Source organism: Herpailurus yagouaroundi, unplaced genomic scaffold, assembly GCF_014898765.1.
Source record: "Herpailurus yagouaroundi ecotype Mexico unplaced genomic scaffold, PumYag 77, whole genome shotgun sequence".
Taxonomy (NCBI): Eukaryota; Metazoa; Chordata; class Mammalia; order Carnivora; family Felidae; genus Herpailurus; species Herpailurus yagouaroundi.
Genome location: NW_024412388.1, coordinates 5,850,339 through 5,875,984, shown reverse-complemented (window position 1 = coordinate 5,875,984; position 25,646 = coordinate 5,850,339). Strand labels below are relative to the sequence as shown.

The window sequence follows — 25,646 nt, the reverse complement described above, 5'->3', positions numbered from 1 at the left end:
TTTTTTTTAAGTGTTTATTCATTTTTGAGAGAATGAGAGAGAGTGTGTGCCTGAGTGGGGGAGGGGCAGGCGGGGGGGGGGGGTGTTGGGCAGAAGATCCAAAGCAGGGTCTGCGCTGACCAGCGAGCCCGGTGTGGGGCCTGAACTCACAAACCATGAGATCATGACCTGAGCTGAAGTTGGACACTCAACTGAGCCACCCAGGTGCCCTATGTCTGGGCTGTTGTTGTTGTTGTTGTTTTAATGGTACTAAGGGGCAGCCGGTTTTGATATTTCGGATGTCTTGTTTTTAACTTGGGGTGATAGTGTGAAAAGTACTGGAGGTTTAATATTTTACTTTGAGGGGCGCCTGGGTGGCGCAGTCGGTTAAGCGTCCGACTTGAGCCAGGTCACGATCTCGTGGTCCGGGAGTTCGAGCCCCGCATCAGGCTCTGGGCTGATGGCTCAGAGCCTGGAACCTGTTTCCGATTCTGTGTCTCCCTCTCTCTCTGCCCCTCCCCCGTTCATGCTCTGTCTCTCTCTGTCCCAAAAATAAATAAACGTTGAAAAAAAAAAATTTTTTTTTAAATATTTTACTTTGAGAAGTAACGTGAAAACCACCCACTTGTATCAGCCACGTTTCTGGAAATGAATTCTGTTAAATATGTACATAATTATTGAATATTAATTGTTTATTTCTTCAGGCAAAATATCTTTTGCATAAAGCACATTCCCCGAGCAGAGAATAACTACTCTTGAGAAAGGTTTTCAGACTGAGTAATCAAGACTCTGTTAATATTAAGAGGTTAAGTACGACTCTAGCATTCTGTATGAGTGTTCAGCGTGGAGTTTTATTTGACTTCAGATTAAAACCTTAGGTAAACAATTTTCTAGCCTCATTAATACTTAATCTATGTTACGTAACAAAGCGTGGACTTCCTGAATAGGTTGATACTATTGGGGACACAGTTGTGTTCCAGGCGCGTAACCAGAGGCCTCTGTTCGCAAGTGCTGTGCCCCCTGTGCCCCCCGGCCGGCACTCCCCCGTCACCAGAGCCGGGTGCCGCTGCAGGCTCTCAGGCTGCTGTCTGTCCCCACAGAGCCAGAGTCTGCACAGGAACCCGCTCCCCTGGTGATGAGAACGCTCGGTAGGGCTCAGGAGGCCCTGCTGTTCACAGAGGTGCAGACTTGTGGGGTTCTAAGCCCATATGTCACATTCGTTCTTAACGTTGCTTTTATTCTGTTCCAGTTGTAAATTACTTCACTGTGAGGGCTTAATTTTGTTTTTCAAATTATTACAAAGTATTTCAAACATATAGAACAGTAATCTGGGCTTATTTGCATTATCAATAATAGAATTTCTTAGTATAGCTTCCCTCTTCGTATCTTTCACTTTTTCCTAGAAACACAATTGTAACTCGGTCATATTTCACATAAAAACTGTTTTCTTCCTCTTTCCTTGTGGCATGCAGTTCGTTGTGTGTGAGTCAGTCAAGCCTAGATCTTCTTTAAGTTGCTAAGAAAACTTTTTATTTGAAAAAGTGATATTCTCTTATTAATATGAAGTTCACATACTTAATACTGTGGCGTTTTCAGATGTTACTCTCTCTCCCTGGCACCCCTTTATGTATGGAGAAGAAATATACATATTTTGAGAGGCTGGCAAGATTGGGTCCAAGGCGAGACATGTGCCACACCTTTTTTTCTTAATAACTCGTCCTCAAATAGGTACAGATAAAGTTGAAATTTTCCATTCCAGGCAGAAGCGATTACCAATAGAAACAGGCACTAAGTTTGGCAGCAAGAACTGTGATCCTATAGCTCTTTCCATGCAGGGGTTTGTTCCCACTAAAATGAAGCAGAGGCTTGAATCTTTTCATCTGATAGTCTAAACTGTGTGGCTATTTAGCTGGGCAGGGGTCCAGTTTTGACTAGGGCAGTCTAAGCGGGATTGGTTGATTCCCTTGTGTAAGTGAAGCAGTTAAGAAATTTGCATGTAAGGAATTTTTGGTGCTGATGTTGGGGGAATAAAGAGGTTTTTAGGAATCTGTTAAGCTCTTGGTTTTGGTTCAGGTCATGCTCTCAGGGTTCGTGAGTTGAAGCCCCACATTGGGGCTCTGCACTGACAGTGCTTGGAATTCTCTTACCGTCTGTCTGCCTCTCCCCTACTCACTCTCTCTCTCTCTCTCTCTCTCTCTCTCTCTCTCTCTCTCAAACTAAAAGAAAAAAAAGAATCAGGTGACTTTTTAATGTTTTTTTTATGTTTATTTTTTTAATGTTTGTTTTTTGAGAGAGAGAGAGAGAGAGAGAGAGAGAGAGAGAGAGACAGAGTGTGAATGGGGGAGGGATTGAGAGAGAGGGAGACAGAATCTGAAGCAGGCTCCAGGCTCTGAGCTGTCAGCACAGAGCCCGATGCGGGGCTTGAACCCACGAACCACGAGATCATGACCCAAGCCAAACTCAGATGCTTAACCAACTGAGCCACCCAGGCACCCCATAATCAGGTGACTTATTAAAACAAGGCCTTGAATATTTGCTGTTTTCTGTGTAAATGTCTTAGGCCTGTCCTTGGCTTTATCCTACACAACAGAACTGGAGGAAGTGGTGTCCAAGTATTTTGACTGTGTGCGACGTATTGCTTATAGACATTGCTCCCAAATGAAACCACCTTGGACTTGTAAAGTTACTGAATACACTGCTGCTTATAAGGATTAGTTATTTGCTGCTGGTATTTGCTAACCTGTATTTCTTATGATTTGACTGGGTCTTAGTTAGCTGGTGACTTTGACCTTTATACCTAAGTAGACTCACCCATTTTATTAGCTAGTAACACAAATGGAAGGTTTGAAATGCTCTTTAAGAAGACTTCTAAGCTGTGATTATTACTGTGCTTATATTCCATGTGTTTACCCACTTGGAGCTCATATTTTATATCATAAATAGATTTTTCTTAGCCTTAATAAGATCAATGAACCCATCCTAACTTTGAAACTCCAGTTTGCTGATGTTTTAAAAATAAGTTTTAAAATGTATCTGAAGTCATAATCCTTGAATAATTGGTTCATTTTAATCTTATTTGAAGTTACGCCCTTGAGGAATATGTAGGAAAATAAAGTAGAATAAAAATTGTATTGTTTTGAAAATTGTAAAGTGAGGCCTTCCCCTCAGTCTTATTCACAGCTGCTCACTGGTGGTGGGAAAGATGGCCCCCCACCCTACTTCCTCTCATAATACTTCTTTTTTCTGTAATTTGAAAACCATTAATTGTATACTAGAAATAGGAAAAGCAAGCAGGAGAAACCTATCTGGGGACACCAGAATTCTGTTAAGCTAGGTATTTTTTTTTTGAGATGTTAAATTTTTAAATTAAGTTTCAATATCAGTGACCTTTGTTATTTTTCCCACTTTGGAAATAAGATTCTGTGTTCTGCTCAAGTGTCTTAAGTCCTTCTTCTGAAACCTCTAAATTGTGATGTCATAGTTCCCAGGATTTGACCTTCGAGGTGTCTTAAACCATCATCATGGTTCTCAGTGGGCAAAGTTGGGAGTGTTTTGGGAACTACTGGGGGGAACCTTTGGTACCCAAGGCCTGTGTTCTCCTTGAGTTGTCTGTGGTGTGGGAGAGAGCGCTTCCCCTCGTGGAGTTCACAGTCCACTGAAGAGGCGAGCAGGGTGCGTGTTCTTCTCTGGAGGGTGCGTGAGTTGCAGTCATGGGGACCCTCTGGGGCCCAGTCACAGGGCTTGGGCTGCGCGCTCGTGAAAGCACGTGGGCCATTTTCTCTGCAACAGGTGGCCATCACACAAGGAGCCCAGCTCCTGTCTCAGAAGAATTGTATGTTGTTCTGCCCTTTAAATATTACTACTTTATTTTAGTCCTGGACTTTAGACACTGTTTCATTTTTTCTTCTATGCATTTCTGTTCTGCACACATACATGCATGTATGTATTTATGTAGAACATAAGGTCTTCTGGGGATAGACCTCGTTTTAATACTTCTTTATGTCTCCTTTAATTCCCTCTAATAGGCCTTTACTTGAGGTGACTTTTATTTTTAACTTAAAGTTCAGTTCACATGTAATGCAGTATTGGTTTCAGGAGTAGAATTCAGTGATTCATCACTTACATACAACACCCAGTGCTCATCACAACTCTGCCCTCCTTAGTACCTCTCACCCATCTGTCTAGCCCATCTCCCACGTACCTCCCTCCGTCAGCCCTCACTTTGTTCTCTATTGTTAAGAGTCTCTTGTGGTCTGTTTCCAAACTCTCTTCTCTTCCTCCCTCCCTGTATATTCATCTGTTTTGTTTCTTAAATTCCACACATGAATGAAATCATATGGTATGTGTCTTTCTCTGATGACTTATTTCACTTAGCATAATACGTTCTCGCTCTATCCACATCACTGCAAATGGCATGATTTCATTCTTTTTGATCGCTGAGTAGTATTCGATTGTATATATATACCCCGTCTTTATCCATTCATCAGTTGATGGGCATTTGGGCATCGTTTGACTATTGTTGATAGCGCTGCTATAAACATCGGGGTGCATGTACCCCTTCCAGTCTGTATTTTATATCCTTTGGGTAAATACCTAATAGGGCAATTGCTGGATCATAGGGTAGTTCTATTTTTAGTTTTCTGAGGAACCCCCATACTGATCTCCGAAGCGGCTGCACTGGTTTGCATCCCCACCAACAGGGCAAGAGGGTTCCCCTTCCTCCGCATCCTCGCCAGCACCTGTTGTTTCTTGTGTTAACTTTAGCCATTCCGACAGGTGTGAGGTGGTGGTTTTGATTTGCATTTCCCTGATGATGAGTGATGTTGAGCATCTTTTCATGTGCCTGCTAGCCATCTGGATGTCTTCTTTGCAAAAATGTCTATTCGTGTCTTCTGCCCATTTCTTAACTGGGTTATTTGTTTTACTTGATATTTCTTAAAAATGAGGTGTGTGGGGGCGCCTGGTTGGCGCAGTCGGTTAAGCGTCCGACTTCAGCCAGGTCACGATCTCGCAGTCCGTGAGTTCGAGCCCCGCGTCGGGCTCTGGGCTGATGGCTTGGAGCCTGGAGCCTGTTTCCGATTCTGTGTCTCCCTCTCTCTCTGCCCCTCCCCCGTTCATGCTCTGTCTCTCTCTGTCCCAAAAATAAATAAAAAATGTTGAAAAAAAAATGAGGTGTGTGGCTGTGTATGTTCACATGTGTGAATGATGGGATGGAAATATAGTATAACCATAGATCGATATATAACTATTGGTCCTAAAAGATTAAAACTTGTCAGGGATTTTAAGGAATGGTTTTCCTCATTTTTGCTCCTCGTGTTGCTTTTCATGATCTGCTTTGAGGCTGTTTTAAAGACCAGTTGAAATTTGGACATCCTAGGCCTTGGACTATGTAGCAGACAGAAAATCCTGGTTAACTTTTCTGTCCCAGGACAGTAAGACTAGGACTTGGGAGTCACTGTGCCACGCTTGGACTTTCCTGTTCTGTTTATCACAGGCAGTAAATCAACTCTGCTGTTTGCACAGCAATTCTGTTTTCTAGATTATTTATAAGATTGAAACCCATTGTTTATTTTTCTCAGCAGGTTTATTGAGCAAGTCAAGAATAAAATATTATCTTAAGCAGTAGAGCAGGCCATTAGCCAGTTGCAGCTTGGTTTCAAAATTATCGTGTGTGTGTGTGTGTGTGAGCATGAGTGTATTGTGTGCACAGGAGGTGAGAGCCAAGCGAGGTGAAAGAGGCTCAGTGTTGCCAGATCTCTGCAAGCTTTGCAAGGTTCCTGTGACTGTTTATGGATTTTTTTCCCTCCTTTTAGTCAGTTAGTGAGTCACCATCATATGCCATTTTATTATCTTGAAAACAGTCTGGAATTTTTCTGTGTCTTTGCCATATGAGTGAAATCCCACTGATGTGTTCTGAATGATATCAAGTCAAAGTTTTTCCTGTGATGCTTTGGTTATGTATTTTCAGCTGCAGCCGTTGTCTCTTTGTTCCTATGTGCAGGAGTTGAGATTGTTCTTGAGTTTGGCAAGAAGTGATGACTTTCGTGTGTTTGATTATTTTAGGGGGCTGGAACAGCATAGGTCCAATGCCCTTGGGACTCGGTGCTTATTGATTTAGGCACACGCCTCCTGTGATCATAACTTGGTCCTCCTTCCCACTTCTGCTCTGTTTTGGAAATGTACTAACAAGGTACATGGAAGCAGGTCAGAGGTGTGTGGCCTTCAGTTGTCAAGGAAGGTGTTTAAGTTGTGGAACGAGAGTCTGGAATGTGTGGAACAATAGGAGGGAGAATTAAACCCAAAAGGAAACAGGCCCAGCGGATCTGCAGACATGGCCGGCTCCAGCTGGGTAAAGCAGGCAGCAGGTGACGTGGGCAACAGAACCCTGTAGACATCTGGAGAATGGGGGATAAAAAGCAAAACAAAACTTTCAAAAATAAATGTTAAAGTTGGCTTTGTCCTGTGGACTGAATTTGCTTATCAGAACTTGAAGCCCTTATTTCTTTTGACCATGTAAGCCTGTCAGGTGATTCAGGAGAAAAGTCCCTGCGCTTCCCTGTCTACCAGAGTATGTTAGGTCTGTTAGATGGTTAGGCAGAATAATACACTTCAAGGATGGAGTGCTTCTTAGGTAGTCACTTTGTATTTATATTCAAATGTGCAAGTTTAGGACTTGGAATGTACATCCATCTGCCCAGACTGAAGCTAAAGCATACCGTTTGCTTTTGTGTTATATTCTCCTCTCATTACTGATTGCCCAAACGCTAAAGCACGTTACCAGGCATGCCTATACTTTACTGTCTTACTAAGTTTTTCTAGAAATCAGTGGCAGGGTGTTTAGATAGGGTGAACATAAAAATTTATAGTTTATTCCTGGGGCGCCTGTCTGATTCTTGATTTCAGCTCAGATCATGTGGTGGGATCAAGCCACTCCCATGCTGGACTCTGGGCTGAAGCCTACTTAAGGTTCTCTCCCTCTCTCTCTGCCCCTCCCCTGCTCATGTGCACGCGTTCTCGCTCTCTCTCTCTCTCTCTCTCTCAAATAAATAAACATTTGGGGAAAAAATGCCTCGCCAAAGAAAGTCCTTGAAGTTTTGAGGAGTTCCCTAACGCCCGAACCCCTCTGCAGCACGTCTTCAGAGTCGCTGCCCTGCTCTTTCCTGAGAACCTGGTAACTCTGAACCCATTAAATGCGGGCACGGCGGTTTGGGCCAGTTCCATTGTTTTAGATGTCCTCTGTTTATGAAGCGGGGATCCGACGCCCTCCATCTGCCTTGTGGTGTCCTGGTCGAGTCCCTGGATGACACGGAGACATGGTGCCACGCCCCCTCCCTCACAGAGCTCCTCAGGAGGGTCAGGGCCGTGGACGCGTCTCCTGCCCGGGCTCCCGTCCGAGCGCGCCGCGACATCCCACGCCACGCGCTCTAGGTGAGCTCCTTTGGACCGTTGTCGTTCGGCCCTCCCGGCGGCGTCAGGCCGCCGGGGGCGCCCCCGTCCCTCACCCCGGCCTTCTCCCTCCCCCGTGGGCAGGCGCGGGTGTGAATTCAGTGCACCCTTCCTAGCGTCACAGAGAGTCACGTGAGAGGTTTTGTTTCTTCTGTTGAGTTTAGCACATCTTAAGGGTAACGTTTTTAACCCAGCTGTCATTTCCCACAGTGGGCGTCAGTATTAGGACCTGGTAAGAGACACCACCGGGTGCAGCAGCGCGCGCTCGGACCGACCGCCAGGCCGCCGTAACACCTGGAGGCACCTGAGCCGATGTCCGGTGCCAAGCCACAGCGCAGCCCGGTGGGAGACGGCGGCCTCCTTCCTTGTGGGAGGACCACCGGCTTTAGTCGCTACCCGGACCTCCCCCCGCAGCCCCCAGGAGTCCAGGCGGGTAACCAGGTGACCGTCCCTCGGCCCAGCCCGTTCCCGTGCGTTTTGGTGAAGTCCGACTGAAGACTGCGACAGCAGTCATGTAGAAGACGCGGGCCTTTGGCTTCCGCCAGCCCTCGAAAGCCACGTTCGAATGACGGAGCTCCCCCCGCCCCCCCTCAGAAACAAAAAGCGTGGAAACGGGCTCTTATTCGTGGACTAAACTGGGAGCCCTGGACTGTAAGGGAAATCACGCCTCCGATGCTTGCTGTCGGTTTTCCAGACTGGATTTTCTGCCTTTCACCGAGCTTTTCCTCCCCCTAGATCCCCTCCCCGGTCCTTCCAGGTTGGTGGAGAGAGCGCCCCAGCAACACGCTTCGTAGTACGCATATCCTGACAGAAGTGCGGTAGTCCCCGTGTGTCCCCGTGGCCTCACCTGGGCGGTAGTCCGCTTCTCGTCCTGTTTCCCAGTTAGCACTGCTGGGGGACACGCGGGCCGGGCCAGAAGGTCTGGAACTCTCAGCCTCGCAGCCACTGGCTTGCATAAGCACGCATCGTTGGCCATCAGGCCGACCGTTTCCTCTGCTCAGATGCTGTACTCCCTCTGCTGGTCTTGAGACCGCGCGGCTCTGCCGTCACGAGGACACCGTCCCTTCCCCAGGCCTTCGACTGTGTATGTTGTGGGGAGAAACAAGAGAACCCTTTCCGGCTGCGGGAAAGCGATTGCGGTTCTCAGGCAGGCCTGGCAAGGAGGTCCCTTCTGGCGCTGCTCCCCTCACATCCTGCCCCTACATTACTATAAGACATTTTCACTCTTTGGGGCGCCCCCAAATCCAGCACTTCTCTGTTTGATTTTTGTCCCTTACACTTGATTTCTGTCCCTGCCAGCCCCTGCCCTCAGCCCGGCCTTCACCCCATCCCCCACCCCCCTGTACTCACGGCAGGAGCCATTTTTTATAGCACACATAACCTTTAAACCAAAAAAAAAAAAAAAGTACATTGCTTATAACAAAATGAATCTCTTTTCTGCTTTTATTTTGAAAAGTCCTCCTTGTTGTTTAATGTGGAGGATATTCGTGCTGAAAGCCTGTTCCAAGTAGGCATTTGTGCATCCCAGAGGAACTTTTGATTTATTTCCTTAACTCTGCCCTTCTTTCTCTGTGGTTCAGAAACCTTTAATGGTCTGTGAAGCCATGAGACTTCAGTGCAAAACAGAAGTCGTTTTAAGAACCCTTCTACTACATAAAAGGCCTGCCAGTTTCCACATGCTGGGTTTTTGACTCCCTGACAGGCTGACCTCTCACAAATTTTGGTTGTACAGCAGGGCATCCAGGGTCGGGGCCTTGATAATGGTTTTGTGAAATATTTTTTTCTCCTCTCCCTCTCTTTGAAAAGTTGTAATGAAAATTCCGGGCTCTTGGCCAGCCCGTGGGATGTGATACAGTAGAAATGTTTCTGGTGCCCTTTGTTACTGTTCGGCTTTGATTAGGTTTATTTCCCGTAAGCTTAATTTTGCTCCCCGCCCCGCCCCCTGTTTTATGGCTAAGGAGGTTAACTGAGCCAAGGTTATGTATTTTATGACGCAAGCTGCTGCAGCCTTACGAAGTCACTGCGCTGGGCTTTTGTGGCAGAAAGACGGGGGGGGGGGGGGGGGGGAGCCACTACCCTCACATCCTCGTGTTTCTTCTCACCAAGGCTGCCTTCTCCCGGTCGTGCCTGCTTCCGTGGGAAGAGTGTGAGCAGCGTGCAGGCCGCGTGGCTCGCCCTGCGCCTTCCAGCCGGGGTGTTCCAAGAAACCACCGGGCACCTCGTCTTGAGATTTTGTTAAGTTAGAAATCGTGGTAGACCTCTCTCCCGGGTTGCTGCCGGGTGGAGGGAGGAGGTGGAGGGCCCTCCGGAGCAGCAGTCAACAAACGGTGACACTCCTTTGATCTTTCTCGTGTTTCTCCATTTCAAAAGAAAGAAGTGGTTGCAGCTTAAGAAAGTTTTTTTTTTTTTAATACTGCTTTGACTTTGTATTTATAGCTCTTTTCATCCTTGCAAATGAGAGCACTCTACAGACATGATTTCATCGGTTCTGATAGCCTGGGAGGGTGCGGCGCTCTTGCACAAGCTCGGGAAGGAGATTGAGGCCCGGTGACAAGCAAGGGCCCCCCCCCCCCCCATCAAGGGCACCATCTAGGTCGGGAGAGGGGGTGAGCCAGGAGCAGAGCCTCCGTGGGGTAAGTGCTAGGGTTTGGGGCCGAGCTTGCTTTTTATAGGAGGAAGATGAGACGTTACCATCACCGACACCGTGTTCACAGTGGGCCCCCTTGGCCAGTTCGCGGTGGTGAAGTACAAGTACGGGTAGCTCGTTCGTGTCCAGGAGCTGTTGAGAGGTGGACCCTGCTAAGCTACCAGGGGGGGCGCTGAGCTTGGGGATTCAGTTTTGAATTTGGGCGTGGACAGTAGACCTGACGTTGAATTCAGATCTAGAAGCTGTGGTTCAAGTTTGTGCCCCACACGATCCACGCCCCCACCCCCACCCCCCACCCCCTGGTCTCCTGTCGAGGGGTTGTGATGTGGGGAGGTGTCGTGTCCCTGAGAACGGGCGTGAGGGGGTGTCGAGGGTCACTCAGACGCTGTCCGTCTTCTGAAGAATCGTTCCGGCTCTCAGCCTGAGGCCTTTGCTAACTGAGTCGCTAAGGGAGTAGCCATCCTTTGGGCCCGCGGAGAAGAGGGGTCGTTGTCCCCGGTGCCTCGTTGGAGCAGAAATGCTTAAGTGATACTTTGAGCCCCCTTCCCTGATTTGTGTCCCCATTTCCTTTGGGCCCTCGCCACCAGCCTGTGGCCACACCGCGGCCGTGAAGCAGTGGCGCCCCTCACCCCGCTCCGGCTGCGCTCTGGTGCAGGCGTTCGTGTGAGGGCTGTGGGGTTTTTGCTCTCCCTGTTTAGAAACACAGATGTCTTACATCTCCACAAAAGAATTTGGGAAATAAACCTATTTACAGGAAGATCCGCACGAGTTTGACATGGTTTCCTCAAAGCACCTTGTTCACAGTCCTTAGCAAGTGCGCTGCTCTTCTAAATCGGGCCCCCCTCCACCTTTCTCTCCCTCCAGCCTCGAGTGTCCTCAGATGCCTGCACAGCTGAGCAGGAAATAAGGTTCCTTTTTTCCCTAAACTAGTCGTGCAAACAAGGCCAAAGAGGAAATTGCTCATTCTTTGGTATTATTAAGTTTATTTTTAGTTTCCTAGTACTTGATTTATCTTGGGGGAAGGAGAGGGATAAAATGCAGTGTCTCATGAAGGGAAATACCGGACACGTATCTCAAGGTTTCCTACTAAGTGAACAAACTTTCCATGTTGGATGCTTTCTGACTGGCCCTTAAAGTGTATTTTTTTCTTTTTAATTTTATTTATGTATTTAGCCAGCTACTCGGCAGACATTTGAATTCCTGTGTGGAACCATGACTTTTTAGGTAGATGCCGAGGATATAAAAACGAGGAGGACATTTTCCTCTACCCTTAAGACGCACGGAGTCTGCTAGGACAAACCAGCGTGACTCTGTGCGGCGACTGCTGCGCGCAGATGCGCTGCTCTCCTTGTGGTAGGTTCTAGAATTCACAGAGCAGCTCCTTGCGTCTTACCCTCTCTCTTCTTCGTCACCATCACCGGAGCAGTTAGGTGACTACGGCTGAGAGATGGGACCCAGACCTCTGATTTGTCACCTCGTCCTGCCCGTACGCACCGATGTGAGAGCTCGTGACTGGTGGGCTTGTCAGCTCTCCGGCGGCACCTCCTTCCTTCCTCCCGGAGATTGCTCGGGACGTGTGCGAATTCCTGTTCTGCCCTCCCTGTCCTCCGACGGGTTACCCAATTGCTCTAGTTTAGTCTTCTCATCTATAAAATGGGGATAATAGGACCTGTGTCCTGGGACATTTGCGAGGGTTAATTGAGCACAGGCATACCTTGTTTTACCACGCTCCGCAGATACTGTGGTTTTTTGGGGGTTTTGTTTTTTTGGTTTTTGTTTTCGTTTCGTTTTTGTCTTTACAAATTGAAGGTTTAAGACTCCAGTGCAGGAAGTCACTGCAGATGTGGTGGAAACAGCAAAAGAACCAGAAGTCGAAGATGGGACTGAATGGCTGCCATCTCAGGATAAACCTTTAATTTCTTAATTTTTTTTTTTTTTTTTTTTTTAGATTTATTTATTTTTGATAGAGACAGAGCACAAGTAGGGGAGGGGCAGAGAGAGAAGGAGACCCAGAATCCAAAGCAGGCTCCGGGCTCCGAGCTGTCAGCACAGAGCCCAACACGGGGCTCAAACTCACAACCCCGAGATCATGACCTGAGCTGAAGTCGGACGCTTAACCGACTGAGCCACCCAGGCGCCCCTAAACCTTTAATTTCTTTTTTTTTTTTTTAATTTTTTAATTTTTTTTTTTTCTTTTTCAACGTTTATTTTTATTTTTGAGACAGAGAGAGACAGAGCATGAACGGGGGAGGGGCAGAGAGAGAGGGAGACACAGAATCGGAAACAGGCTCCAGGCTCTGAGCCATCAGCCCAGAGCCCGACGTGGGGCTCGAACTCACGGACCGCGAGATCGTGACCTGGCTGAAGTCGGACGCTTAACCGACTGCGCCACCCAGGCGCCCCTAAACCTTTAATTTCTAATGGACGAGCAAAACAAGTGGTTTCTTGAGCTAGAATCTGCTCTTGGTGAAGATGCTGTGAAGATTGTTGAAATGACAACAAAGGGTTTAGAATATGACACAGACTTAGTTGATAAAGCAGCAGCAGGGTTTAAGAGGATTAACTCCAATTTTGAAAGAAGTTCTACTGTGGGTAAAATGCTAGCAAACAGCACTATGTGCTACAGAGAAATTGTTCGTGAAAGGAAGGTTCTGTCAACGTGGCAGACTCCACTGTTGTCTTGTTGTAAGAAATCACCACAACCCCCCCCCCCCCCGATCAGTTAGCAGCCGTTAGGTCGGGGCAAGACCCTCCGCCAGCAGAAAGATTACAACTCGCTGAAAGCTCGGATGATGGTTAGTGCTTTTTAGCAATGAAGTATTTTTCATTAAGATGTAGACATTATTGTTTTAGACATAATGCTATTGCACACTTCATAGACTATGGTAGAGTGTAAACATAACTTCATATGCACTGGGAAACCAAGAAGAAATCCATTTGACCGGTCATTTGACTTGCTTTATTGCGATACTTGCTTTATTGTGATGGTCTGGAGCTGAACCCACGTTATCTCTGTGGTATGCCTGTACTTTGATGGTCAAAATGGTCTTATGTGTAGTTGTGAAACCTCAGCTATCTTGAGAAATCGAAAAGCCAAAAATCTTACACAAAATTTCACAGTTTGGAATTCTAGATGGCATGTTTGGCTCACTTACAATCCACATTTCTGTTACACTCTTCAAATAATACTGGGGAAACCCCATAGAACCGTGTCGTGTGCCCAAGATGAATCGCGGGGATTCATGTTGGGTTTTGGCTCTGCCCTGTCTGTGAAGTTAGAGTACTGGGAGTAGAGGTTGAAATTTGGAATTCTAGAGTGGTGACAAATGTAGGTGATTTGGTCTTCCCAGAGTAGTAGTCCCTGTCCCTCCATCTTGCTGTCTTCAAGCTCTCAATTAGGATTTCTAGTAGAGAAACCGCGGGCTTTCCACGGACTGGGCTGCAGAGATCACTGCTGTGTTGTCAGCAGGTGGACGTGTGGGGTGGTCCGTCTTCAGGGTGGAGGACTGGGCCTTGAGCTCCTGTTGGCTGAGGCTTCTAATAGCCCTCCAAATTTACACACAGAGCAAATGAAGGGAATTTTAAAAGATACTTGTAAATTTTCATATATTTTCTGGAGATACTTTAAACTCTAGTTTATATAGTTTTCATTCGTACCAGGATACTAGTAAACCCATAAGTAATTGAAAGCCACTGAAGTTTCATTGATTAAATTGTCTTTGGCTTACTTAGTTGCCCAGTTCTAGATACATCAGAGTTGAGGGTTATTGGTTTCTGTGACCTATGCTATTCAAGTGGTGTTAATAAGAGAAGTAATGCCTCGTTTGTGCTTAGGTCCCTTTGTTGAGAGCGACCCAATATGCCAATAATACAGAACATTCTGTATTATTATTAAAGCATGTTGACCTGTTAAGGCCCCAAAGCCAACCCCATTTCATAAGTGGAATTAAATGAGACATGAAGAAGGGGAAGTGTTCACCCAGAGCAGTTTAGCAGATTTTTAGAGTGAGTCACCATGAGAAAAGAGGCCCCCAAGCCAGTGCTTGCTGTTTTCATGCTACGGTTCCAAGTGGAAGAGCCCAAAAGTTAGACTCTGTGGCTCAGGCCTCACCAAATAGGACCCCGCATCTTCCTTGGCATGTATTTCCTTTAGTGGGGATAGAGGTAAGAACTGTTACATTTGCGTCCTTCCAGAACAGCTTAAGACTAAAAAAACTCAAATGTCTATGGGGTGCCTGGGTGGCTCAGTCGGTTGAGTGTCCGACTTTGGCTCAAGTCACGATCTTGCAGTTCGTGGGTTCGAGCTCCGCGTCGGGCTCTGTGCTGACACCTCGGAGCCTGGAGCCTGCTTCGGATTCTGTGTCTCCTTCTCTCTCCATTCCTTCCCTGCTCACACTCTGTCTCTCTCTCTACCTCAAAAATAAAGATTAAAAAAAATTTTTTTAAAAACTCCAATGTCTGGAAAAGTAAGATACAGAGTGAGGCAAAGTGTAAGATAATATCTGGCCAAGCAGTATTGTCTTGGGTGAGTGAGTCTCTGGTCACTTAGGAGCCTGCCTGTCCTTGTGCCTTCTTAGGACCTGTGCCTTCTTAGGATCTGACCACATACTCCTTCTCGTGCTTCGTGATGAACCTCCGTTACCTCTTTTAGTGCACATCTTCTTTGGGTAGTACAAACTGTATTCCTGACCATGCTCTGGGTAGTTTAGAATGCTTACATTATTTCTGTGAAATACAAACCCTTGAAAGTGATCGCTGAGACGGCACATGGTGCTCACCGCAGCGGTGTCTTTCTGTGTAGGTCACTCGCATCGTTCGGAGTGCTGCTTCACAAGTGGCTGAAACTTGCATCACAAGTGTCCCTCCAGATCGCCCAGTCGATGGAAGTGTTTTCACCACAGTCTCGCAGCAGATGTTTACTCTGTGTGCACTGGCTTCACAGATTCGTGTAGATGCTCCCCTTGTAGATGGACTCCACCGCTAGTGTGAATCGTGACTGCTTTGTGGCCGTAATTAAAGCTACTAAAAGGAAGGATGGGGGTGATATGGACTGTGCTCAAAGCAGGTGTTCAGTTTTGACAGAGAAGAGCCAATGTTTTATCTTTGCTGCATTTTTAGAAAGCTAGAAATGAAAGGTGAGACCCAGGAGAGAGGGGAGAGGGTGTCCCCCAGGCTTGTTACATATACTCAGTATCCAGGTGGGTAAAAATATGAGACTAAAAAGATAAAGGACTTGGTTAGAGTAGACTTTTTTGATTTTTCAATTGGATGATACTTTGCTGATTGCTATTTTTTTTACAAGGCCCTCTGCCAAGATTTTTTTTTTTTTTTTTTTTTAAATCTCAAAAAGAATGAGGAATTGTAATCTTCGGAGCATAAAAAATTTTTTTAGTTTATTTTTTAAAAAATGTTTTTGAGAGAGCACAAGTGGGAGAGGGGCAGAGAGAGGAGGACAAAGGATCGGAAGTGGGTTCTGCGCCGATAGCAGGGAGCCTGATGGGGGCTTGAACTCCGGAACCGTGAGATCATGACCTCAACCAAAGTCGGACGCTTAACCAACTGGGCCACCCAGGCGCCCGCAGGTTGTTTCTTAAAAGATAAGTCAAGTTGGTGTTAGATTGTTACACTCATTCATTTTGCAGATATTTATTGACAGTCTACGTAATGCCGAGCATTGTGTTAGATGCTAGAAGTGTATCATTCCACAAAGAGATAGAGTCCCTGGTTCATGGAAATTTTAAATCTATAAAGTAGACAGATTAAGTGAATAATCTCTTAAGTATGTAGTTATAAATCCTGAAAAGTGCTATAAGGGAAAAGTACCGGATATATAACAGAGGGACCCAACTTCAACAAAGGAATGTCTGAAGATGTTTCATTTCAGTTATGACCCCAGACATGAGAAGAGAAGGATGGAATCAGAAGAACACCCAGGCCAGGGCACCAGGCTGTATAGAGGCCTTGGAATAGGATGACCTTGGAATTCGGGTGGGACTAAAAGAAAATAAGTGTATGGAGGTGTGTTGAGCGGGGCGAGGTAGAGGTGATGGGAATGGGTTAGATGGTGGTGACCTTGCAGGCTTCAGCGGTAGTGACAGCATCTACTGAGGGCCTCTGCTGTGTCAGGCACTGTTCTGGGTGCTTTACGGGCATTGATCGATCGGCCTCATAGATAAGAGGCTGCGTGCCTTGCCCAACTTTATGAAGTGTAGTACAGCCAAGATTTGATCTCAGTTTGGTTTCAGGATCCATAATCTTAAACACCGTGTTACGTTTTTATGTGGAGAAAAAGGATAAGGCATTAAAGAATTTTCAAACAGGATAAGTAATATCAGATTTGTTTTGTGTTTTATAAATACATAAATATATATTTTATATATATATATATATACACCTATGCACGTACCTATGTATACGTGTGTGTATATATATGATGCAGTGTGGAAGACGGGGTGAAACAGGTCACAAGTGGAAGTGGCGAGACCAGGCAGCACCCTTGGCTCCTGTGGGCGCGTCTGCCCCCTCTGGCTCCACAAATGTAAGTATATCCACAGAGCCAGCCACCGGGAGAAATCTTCCAGTGCACGAATGGGACGGCGAGGGAGTTTCTGAAACGGCTGTGAGTGAACGAAGAGCAAGACAGTGTGACCTGGCATACCCAGCAGACGTTCGGGGGTGAGGGTTTTGCCTGGTCTCCCGTGCACGTCCTTCGTTTTCCAGGTTTTCCAGAAACATACAAGTAGGTTGACTTGACATAATTTTGTATCACTTGAGCCTGCTCGTTCTGTAGATTAATTTGGAAACTGCTGACATCCGTAGAATAGTCATTTTTGGCCTCCTCTAGAAGCACAGCTCTGCTTCTTTTAAGCTCATTTGGATAATTTTGAAGACCACCCTGGGGGAGGTGCCTCACGTCCCCCCATCTCAGAAGTACGTGGCTTCTAAGGAGTTGTCGTTTTATAAGGGCCCCGCTTTCTTTAAGAAATTACAGCATCCAGAGAAACAGTGATCCTGACGCTGGGCGGGTAAGGGAAGGGAGGGTCTCCCGCCTGAGGCCTGTGCTTGGATGTGTAGGGCTTGGACACACAGGTCGATGCCCGGCGCCGGGCTGGGAGGCCCGCGGTGGCTTGCTGGCGGGCTCGGTGAGCTCCGCTGGGCCAGCAGCCGGTGATGGGGAAGAGTGAGAGCAGGGAAAAGAGAAACTATGAGCGGCACAGAAAAAGTTAAGCAGGGGCAGAGTAACCCCCTTCCCCTGGGGGCTCACCAACAGGAAGTACTTGGTAGAGGTGAGAAACCTTTTTTGTTAAACGGCAGAATTTAGAATGTTTGACAGTCTTCTGGTTTTTTGTTGTTGTTTTAGTAAATGTTGAGAAATACAAAAGAATCCTTGTAAAATGCGTGTTTGGTATAAAAATAACGTAACGAATTCCTGTGTACTGCCACGAAGTTCGAGATTTCGTGGAGCCTTCCCTCCTGGGTCCGGTTCCCTGTCCTCGCCCCTTAGAGATAACTGCTATCCTGAATATTGGTATAATCCCCTTCCTTTTCTTCATGGTTCTAGGGTTCTTTCATGGCCTCAAATATTTGTATCCTTCCACAACATATTGTTTACGTTTGCATGTTTTTGAACTTCACGTAAATGGAATCGTGGAGAAAGAATACGTTTCTGCACCTAGTTCTTTTCACTCACCTTTATCCTGAGCTTTAACTGCCATGTGTAGTTCTGCACAATTTCACAGCCTTGTGCAGACATAATACATTTTGCTTCTGTTTTCTGCTGTTGACAGACATTTCAGTTTGTTCCAGTTTTTATTGTTTTTTTTTTTTTGTTTGTTTCTGTTTCACTGTCACACACAGTTCTGTGACTGTGCATGTTGTAAAGGTCATTCCTTAAAGGTACACCTAGGAATACAGTGTTTGCATTATAGGTATGCATATCTTCTATTTTACTAAATAAAGGGATTATTTCCAGATGTATATAAGAGTTCCAGTAATTTCATGTCCTTGCCAACATTTGATAGAGTCAGACATTAAAATGTTTGCCAGTATTGTGAATTTTGAAGTATCTCAGAGAAGTTTTAGTTTGTAGTTCTCTGATTATTATGGATGTTGAACACGTTGTGATGCATTTATTGGCTATTGGTTTCTTCTTCTGTGAAGGATTTATGTAAAGCTTTTGTTCATTTTTCAGTTGAATTGTCTTCTGTTTTTGATTTGTAAAAATTCTAGATGATCCTTATTTTAAATAATATATGTTGCAAATACTCGTGGCTTACCTTTTGTGTTCTTTTTTTTTTTCTTAAATTTATTTTTGAGAGAGAGAGGGAGAGAGACAATGCAAGTGGTGGAGGGGCAGAGAGAGATGGAGACACAGAATCCGAAACAGGCTCCAGGCTCTGAGCTGTCCACACAGAGCCCAACGCAGGAGGACTCGAACTCACGAACTGTGAGATTATGACCTGAGCCAAAGTCGGATGCTTTACCAACTAAGCCACCCCAGGTGCCCCTACCTTTCATGTTCTTTATGGTAGAATTAGTATTTTCTTAATTTTAGTGTAGTTGAATTTATTTGTCTTTATGATTTGAGTTTGTGTTTAAGGAGTGTTTCTTCATGGTTGTAAAAGCAGTCCCCTGTATTTGTTTTAATTTTAAGAGTTTTACAATTTTGGAGCGCCTGGGTGGCTCAGTCGGTTGAGCGTCCGACTTCAGCTCAGGTCATGATCTCACAGTCCGTGACTACAGCTCAGAGCCTGGAGCCTGCTTCGGATTCTGTGTCTCCCTCCCTCTCTGCCCCTCCCCCACTCACGTTCTGTCTCTCTTTCTCTCAAAAATATATCAACATTAAAAAAAAAAAAAAAAGTTTTATAACTTTGCAAAGTGCCTGGGTGGCTGGCTCAGTAGGTTAAGCATCTGACTTGATTTGGGCTCAGGTCATGATATCACGGTTCACGAGTTCAGGCCCAGGTCGGGCTCGCACTGCCAGTGCAAATCCTATTTGGGATTCTCCCTCTCTCTCTCCCCCCTCTCTCTGCTTCTCTCTCTCTCTCTCTCAAAATAAGTAAACTTAAAAAAAAGTTTTATAATTTTGCTTTTCATATTTAAGTCTTAAATCTCCTGGAATTGGTTTATTGTGCGTGATGTGAGGTAGAGGACCGGTTTTATTTTTGTGTGTGTGTAACCAGGCGTCCCAATACCATCTTTTGAGAAATCCAGCCTTTTTTCCACTAATTTGTATTGCCGGGTATGTCAAAAATGAAATTTCCAGAAATGTGCGAATCCACTTCTGGGTTCCGTTTTGTTCCACTGGTCTGTCTGCTCCTGTATCAGTACCTTCCTGTCTAGCTTTTGAATAATTGTTGATATTTGGTGTGGCACTTCCCCACCTAGTCCTTCTTTTTCAAGAATATTTTGATTATTGGCCCTTTGCTCTTCTGTAAAGTTTTTAGAAGCAGCCTGTCTTGCTCCACAAACTAACCACTTGGGATTTTAAATGAAATTGCATTAAATTGCATCTGTAGATCCTTTGAGTGCTGGGCTTTCCTTATTCCTCCCTTGCCTACTTGGACAGTCTCTCCAAGCACATTATGAAACACTTCTCCACACTGTTTCCTGCGTGCCAAGTTGCAGCCTTCCCTTGAGAATATAGAATAGATTTCAGAACCTTTGTCTTCTGTGTTATGTCTTTGAGGTAAACTTTGCTTGAAAATCCAACCGTAAGAATTTGGGGCCGCTGTTCAATTTGCTGCCTCCAGAAAGGAAACTCGGGCTCTTCGGGATTTTGCCTTGGCTGTGTTTCAGAGCCTAGTTCCGTGGAGTGGGAGGACTTGCTTGTGTGCCTTTAATGTCTATGGGACAGTGCTGTGCGAGCCAATAGGAGCTCATGAATGCTCTTACTATTAGTAATGCCCAAATGCGGGAAGTGTATCTTGGCTTGGAATGAGAAAGGTTCCTGGGAAGTTTTCTTGGCTCTGTTTTCTCAAGATTTATATAGGACACAACAGTAATTCTTTTGTTGTTGTTGTTGTTGTTGTTGTTGTTGTTGTTGTTGTTGTTGTTTTTGTCTTTCTGACTCCAGGGTAATTTTTAAGGAGAGACTAGTTAACCACAGTATTGCAAGTTTTCTTAAATACACTGGTGTTTTGACCAAATGGGACAGAAGTGCACATTAAATTCATAAAAATTCTTTTCCTTACCTTCTTGGAAGTTTGGAAACTCATTCTCCTTTGCATTTCTTTTGAGTCCTCTAGGCAAATTTGCGTGTGTGTGTGTGTGTGTGTGTGTGTGTGTGTGTGTGTGTGTGTTTTAGGGGGAGAAGGGATAGAAGTCTTCCTTCAGGAGATAAAGCTCACCAAGCAGCTGATCAGGCCTTTGTAGGCCTTGAATTTGCTTTGTATTGTGGTGTTTTATTTTGACACCAGGAACTAGAAATACAACATTATCTGATATTCTTAAGGGCCCTTTTGGCACCCAGGGAATTCCTGGATCTCCTGTGTGAATTAACATAAAGCAGGATTTAAAACTCTGCTGTAGCCTACCCCACTACTTATTCAGTCTTCTTTAGGAATTGGACCAGCTCTTCCTTGCATCGTTTGCAACTCATCAGGGCCTGTGCTTTACTCAAGACTTTCTGAGTAGACCTGACCCTCTGTCCAGACAAAGGGCAAGGAGGCAGGAGGCAGCCTGAGACTCTGGAAGGAGGGGCTCTGCGGCATCATTAAAGACATCAATAGTCAGCTCAGTCATTATGCTGTGACAGGTGTTGGTATTCTTTATTCAACTGTTAATTTATGTGTGTAATCCATTTTGATTTTAGACCGTGAACATGTTAAATTTTAAAATGCAATTAGAATACTTCAGAAGCTAGGTTTTCCCCCTGTGCTTCTTCTAAAGAACAGCATTGGACCAAGGAATTCTGGGAACAGAAGATGGGAGGACCTGAGACCCCAGTGGCTGGCAGAAAGAGCCCTGCAGGACTGCTCTCAGGCAGGCAGGCCCCAGAGGAGAATGTGGGCAGGAGGGACTCTCTCTAGGCAGAGACACTTTGGGTTCACTTCTGGATTGTTGTTGAAGTGATTGTGGTCATTTTGTCCGTGGAGAAACACACCCATGACCAGCACAGTGATGGCCAGGCGTTCACCTCTGTTTTGCAGGGGCACTGATCACATCCGCTTCTTGGTTCTGCGCACAAGAGTGAGACATTGTTTAGCTGGGACTTCTCAGAATTTAAGTCATGGGACTAAATAACACGTAGCCTGACTTTTTTATTGGCAGTCTGGAATTACCTTCCGGAACAACTGAGTAAAAGCATACAGAGCTGTGCTGTCTCCTATAGCTAGAGGGAGCGAGGGAAATACCTTCAAAGCCTCTGGTTGTGGCATCAGAGCCTTTGATCCAGATCATATGTGACAAGAATTTTTAAGTGCTACTCATCAAGCCAATTTTCCTCTTATCTGGGGTTAGTGTTCAACCTCTTATCTCTGCTCTTGCCTTAAGCAGCTAACACTTGCCTCTTTATTTGCTGCCCTATGTGAGTAACTGTTGAAATGATTGCTTGAGTTCCCAGGGGAGAATCCCTACTCTCCTTATTAACACTGGGGGTGTGGGTGCTCTTAGTAGCCCAGGGCTTCCAGAGCGGCACATCACAGCACCATCCCTGTAGGGAGAACACTGCCACACCAGTGTGTCTTCAGGGGACAACTCTGCTATCTGTGTCCACGCGGAACTCAGGGATAGAGCGAACTTTACAAACGTCCTGGTTCACCCCATCCCCTGACTACACAGTAGAAAGACAAGCACACAGTGGACTAGACTGTAGAGCCCAGGCCCCCCGAGTCACTGGGCCCCAGGGTGTTTCGGGGTGATATAGTGAGTTGTACAACATTTTTTCCATTCTCAGTTCAGCATCAGAAATGCAGATTCTCTATAGCTTAAACTCCTGAAGGGTCTTCTGAACTTTCTTTCTGCTTAAGGAGTTTGTGATCTAAACCAGTAATTTTCAGTCTGGGGTTTGTGACGCTCCAGTATGTTACACATTATCATAAGAGAATATTTTTAAAGTTCAGTAATAGAGTTCATTGTAATTAGGTATAATTTTTAACATAAGTATATGTCCTTTGATGTGTTTTAAGAATGGATTTATGGTGTCACGAACTTAAATAATGGGATGTTGCAAGTCCCCCAAGCTCGACCTTTCCAGTCTGTCCATCAAAACTAATTCTATATTGAAGTGTCCAAGGTAGCCAGCTAAAGATTAGCAGGTACGTTATCTTGGTTTTGTTCTCATTCCTGCTGAAAGGTTTAATGATACTGTCTGTTCTCATTCTCTTGCTCATTATCTAAGAGTGGAAAGCTGGGGCTAGGCAGAGAGAAGACTTTATAAGTTGCCTCAATGAGGCAGTTAGGTAACCTAGGTCTCTGTTGTCCTGATGGTTCTGTTTGGGGATTTCAGGGAGAATGCTGACCTCTTTGATCTGTGCCGTCTTCATCCTGTGAACTTGCCCCAAACGCCATTGTCATTCACGATGCCTCACATTCCCATGTTCTCTGGCCTTGTTAAGTGCCAGTAGTTTCGGGAGACATGATAGAGGAAGGAAAGAAAGTCAGTTATGGAGACTATTCTTGGAGAGATTTTTTTTTTTTAATTCAATTAATTAAAATGGTTCATTAAGTTGAACTTAGCTTTGAGCTTCTAGTCCTTTTCCTAAATGGAAGCAGAATAAAAATAATGCGGTCACTTGTTGAGAACATGTGCCAGGCCCCTATTTAGCGCTTTGATCCTACCCACAACTCTGCCGAGGAGAGGGCTGCCATAGAACCACCCCGGTTAGCACAGGAGGGGATAGGGTCTCGGGGAGGCTAGTCAGCCTTCCCTCGGACACGTAGCTGGCGGAGGTCTGGAAAGAACTCCGTATGGGAATAGGGATGCAGGCGGAAAAGCCTTATGTGTTGCGTTACTAGACTGCAGAGGTAGATTTCGGCTCATTGTAGTGTTTCGGTTTGTGGTGAACACAGGTTCATGGGTACAGATGAGAGGCAGCTGTTTGTAGCAGAAGATGTTCGTGGCTGACCCGGGACGTGTGGGTCTCGTTTGGCCACCCAGCCGAGGTTTCTGGTGTTACCAGGCAGGGCTTGACTGTGTGCTTGCGACTCCGGGGGGGTGGACATAGCCGACGCGGAAATACGGCCGGTTCATCTCTGAGGCCCGTGTGAGCATTTGAGCCGTTTCAGATCCTTGTTTCTTCTTAAATACAATTGTACTCTTTTCACTCAGTTCCGCTCAATGCTGCTTTTTATGTCAGAGTTTTAAAATACTTAAGGCATTTGCTACTTCCAGAAATACTGAGTTTGTTTGCATTCTCCTGATTAGGACTTTGTGCTTTCTTTGTGCCTGGGGTGCAGTTACCCTCCGGTCCGCGAAAGGGGCCGTGCCGGGGCCACCCTGCGGGCTGCGGGCTGCGGGCTGTTCCAGTGTCGCACACCGAAAGGTCATAAACACCGGCATTTGCGGACTTGCCGCAGTCCGCCAGCCCCTGTACCGAGTGTGTCCCTCGTATCGGCTCTTCTTAATGTCACGGTTCAGTGGGCGGGGTGCTGTTGTCTTTCTCTGTCTTCACAGCGAAGAAACAGAGGCCCAGAGGGGTTAGGTAACCTGTCTGAGTGGCACAGCCTGTGGCTGCCTTTCTCATTCTGAGTGCTGTGGTTCGGGGGAGGCGCGCCAGACGAGAAGGGCTGGACAGTCAGTGTTGAACGTTGCTCACCTCCTCTTTCCTTCCTCAGCGGCCCACCCCCATCACTCGTACGTCCAGACGTACACACGCACACATGTTTACCATCTGACCAAGATTCCAAGCCAAGGCCCGAGACGGAAAGTGAATTTTTTCATTCACATGGAGGGAGCTGTGAGTGCCGCCAACTTCTGCTGACATTGGGATCCTTGTGGGCAGAGAGTGGACCGGGGATCATCGCAGCCACGGGCGGTGATTTCCCCACTGGTGCTTCAGGCCGCAGCCCGGCCGGCTGACCTTTTTTGGCTTTGTTTTCTTAAAGAGTCATATCGGGACTTCTAATTTGAAAGCATAATCCCAAAGCCACTCGGCATCTGCCTGCAAAAAGCCTGTGTGTGCTGAAGCACTCCCCTCCTGATAACTGAGCACGGGGCCTGCTTTCACTCCTCCAGGCAGACTTCACTACGGCCATCTTCTTCAGTGCGCTTAACACAGGCCCCAGCCGTTCGCACGTCACAGACCAGGAAACATCCAGCCCTTGAAAAATGGAAGTTGTAATTGTAGTGTCCGAGTGTTCACTTGGACCAGAGTCGGACACCCTTGTTAATTCAAGTTAAGACTCTGCCCCTGGGACAGCGTCAGGCCAAGGCTTGTGCAGCTCATCACGCAAGTGATCCTGGCCCGGTGGTTCTGAGCGAACATCCGCGTGTACATGAGGCAACACTGGGGGACACTTGTTCTCATTTTACATTTGAACATCCCTCGGGACAGGAAATAATTTTCGTTTTTGAGTTACCCTAACAAATGAAGTGGATTGAAGGACTCTTTTGGGGTTGTTTTTTGGTTTTTACTTTAATGCATGAAGTCCCATAGCAGTACTTAATAATCTTGAGGAGTTTAATCCTCATAGCTAATTTCCTATCTGCTCACGTTTACGACAAGTTTGTAAACCTTCACTGAGAGATTAGCAAATTTCTTATTTCTAAAATTGAGAATATATAGTTTTTAGGAACATTGATGACTTTTGATCTGCATATTCTTTGGTCAGGTGTAATTCTGATGCGTGTATGGCTGTGATGCATCTCAGTTCAAATCAGTGAGCATTTGGGGTGCCTGGGTGGCTCAGTTGGTTAAGTATCTGACCCTGGGTTTCAGCTCAGATCATGATCTCACGGTTCTTGGGTTCGAGCCCCGTGTCGGGCACTGGGCTGACAGCAGGGAGCCTGCTTGGGATTCTCTCTCTCTCTCCTTCTCTCTCTCTCTCTCCCCCTTCTCCACTCATGCTCTCTCCCTCTCTTTCTGTCTCTTTCTCCCTCTCAGAATAAATAAACGTTTAAAAAAACATTAGCGTTTATTGAGCACCTGTTTCATTCCAAACACTGCTAATTATTGCTGAGGATACAGATTTTAGAGGGACCACATCCCTGTTCACATGCAATTTAGAGTCCAATTGGGAAAAGGAAAAGTGGGGAATCCGGTAATAGGCTTAAGTTACTATTATCCCAGTTTCAGTGACATACGAGCCATAAAAGGGTCACAGCAAAGTAAGAGAGAGATGGTGTTCATGGAAAGAGGCTCCCTGTCAGCAAAGATAGTGTGTATGGGTGGCATATAGACTGGGTGCCCTAAAAGGTGCCTGGGATTACAGCAGACAGAGCTGATGGAATGAACCAGCAGTGGCGCGGGTAGAGGTGTTCCAGGAGCCGGCCCCGAGCCAGAAGGCGGCGCCCACGGGAAGGCCCCCGGTCCCCCTTCTCCGAGGGTAAATGCAGCGCGAGATGGAGCCTGCAAAGGTCCCGGCAGACGGCAGAGCAGCCTTTTCAGGAGCAGGCCCCTGAGGGACACCTCCT

At 46.2% G+C, this 25,646-nt stretch overlaps 1 protein-coding gene and 1 long non-coding RNA gene across 6 annotated transcripts in view; both read left to right on the top strand.

Annotated features, from left to right (window-relative positions):
• Positions 1 to 25,646, top strand: part of RERE (arginine-glutamic acid dipeptide repeats) — a 426,631-nt gene that overhangs the window by 374,759 nt on the left and 26,226 nt on the right. The window lies entirely within an intron of this gene.
• On the top strand, positions 18,935 to 24,814 carry LOC121020414 (uncharacterized). Its single transcript, XR_005786127.1, has 2 exons — positions 18,935 to 22,329; positions 23,849 to 24,814. It is a non-coding gene; the product is annotated as an uncharacterized LOC121020414 (long non-coding RNA).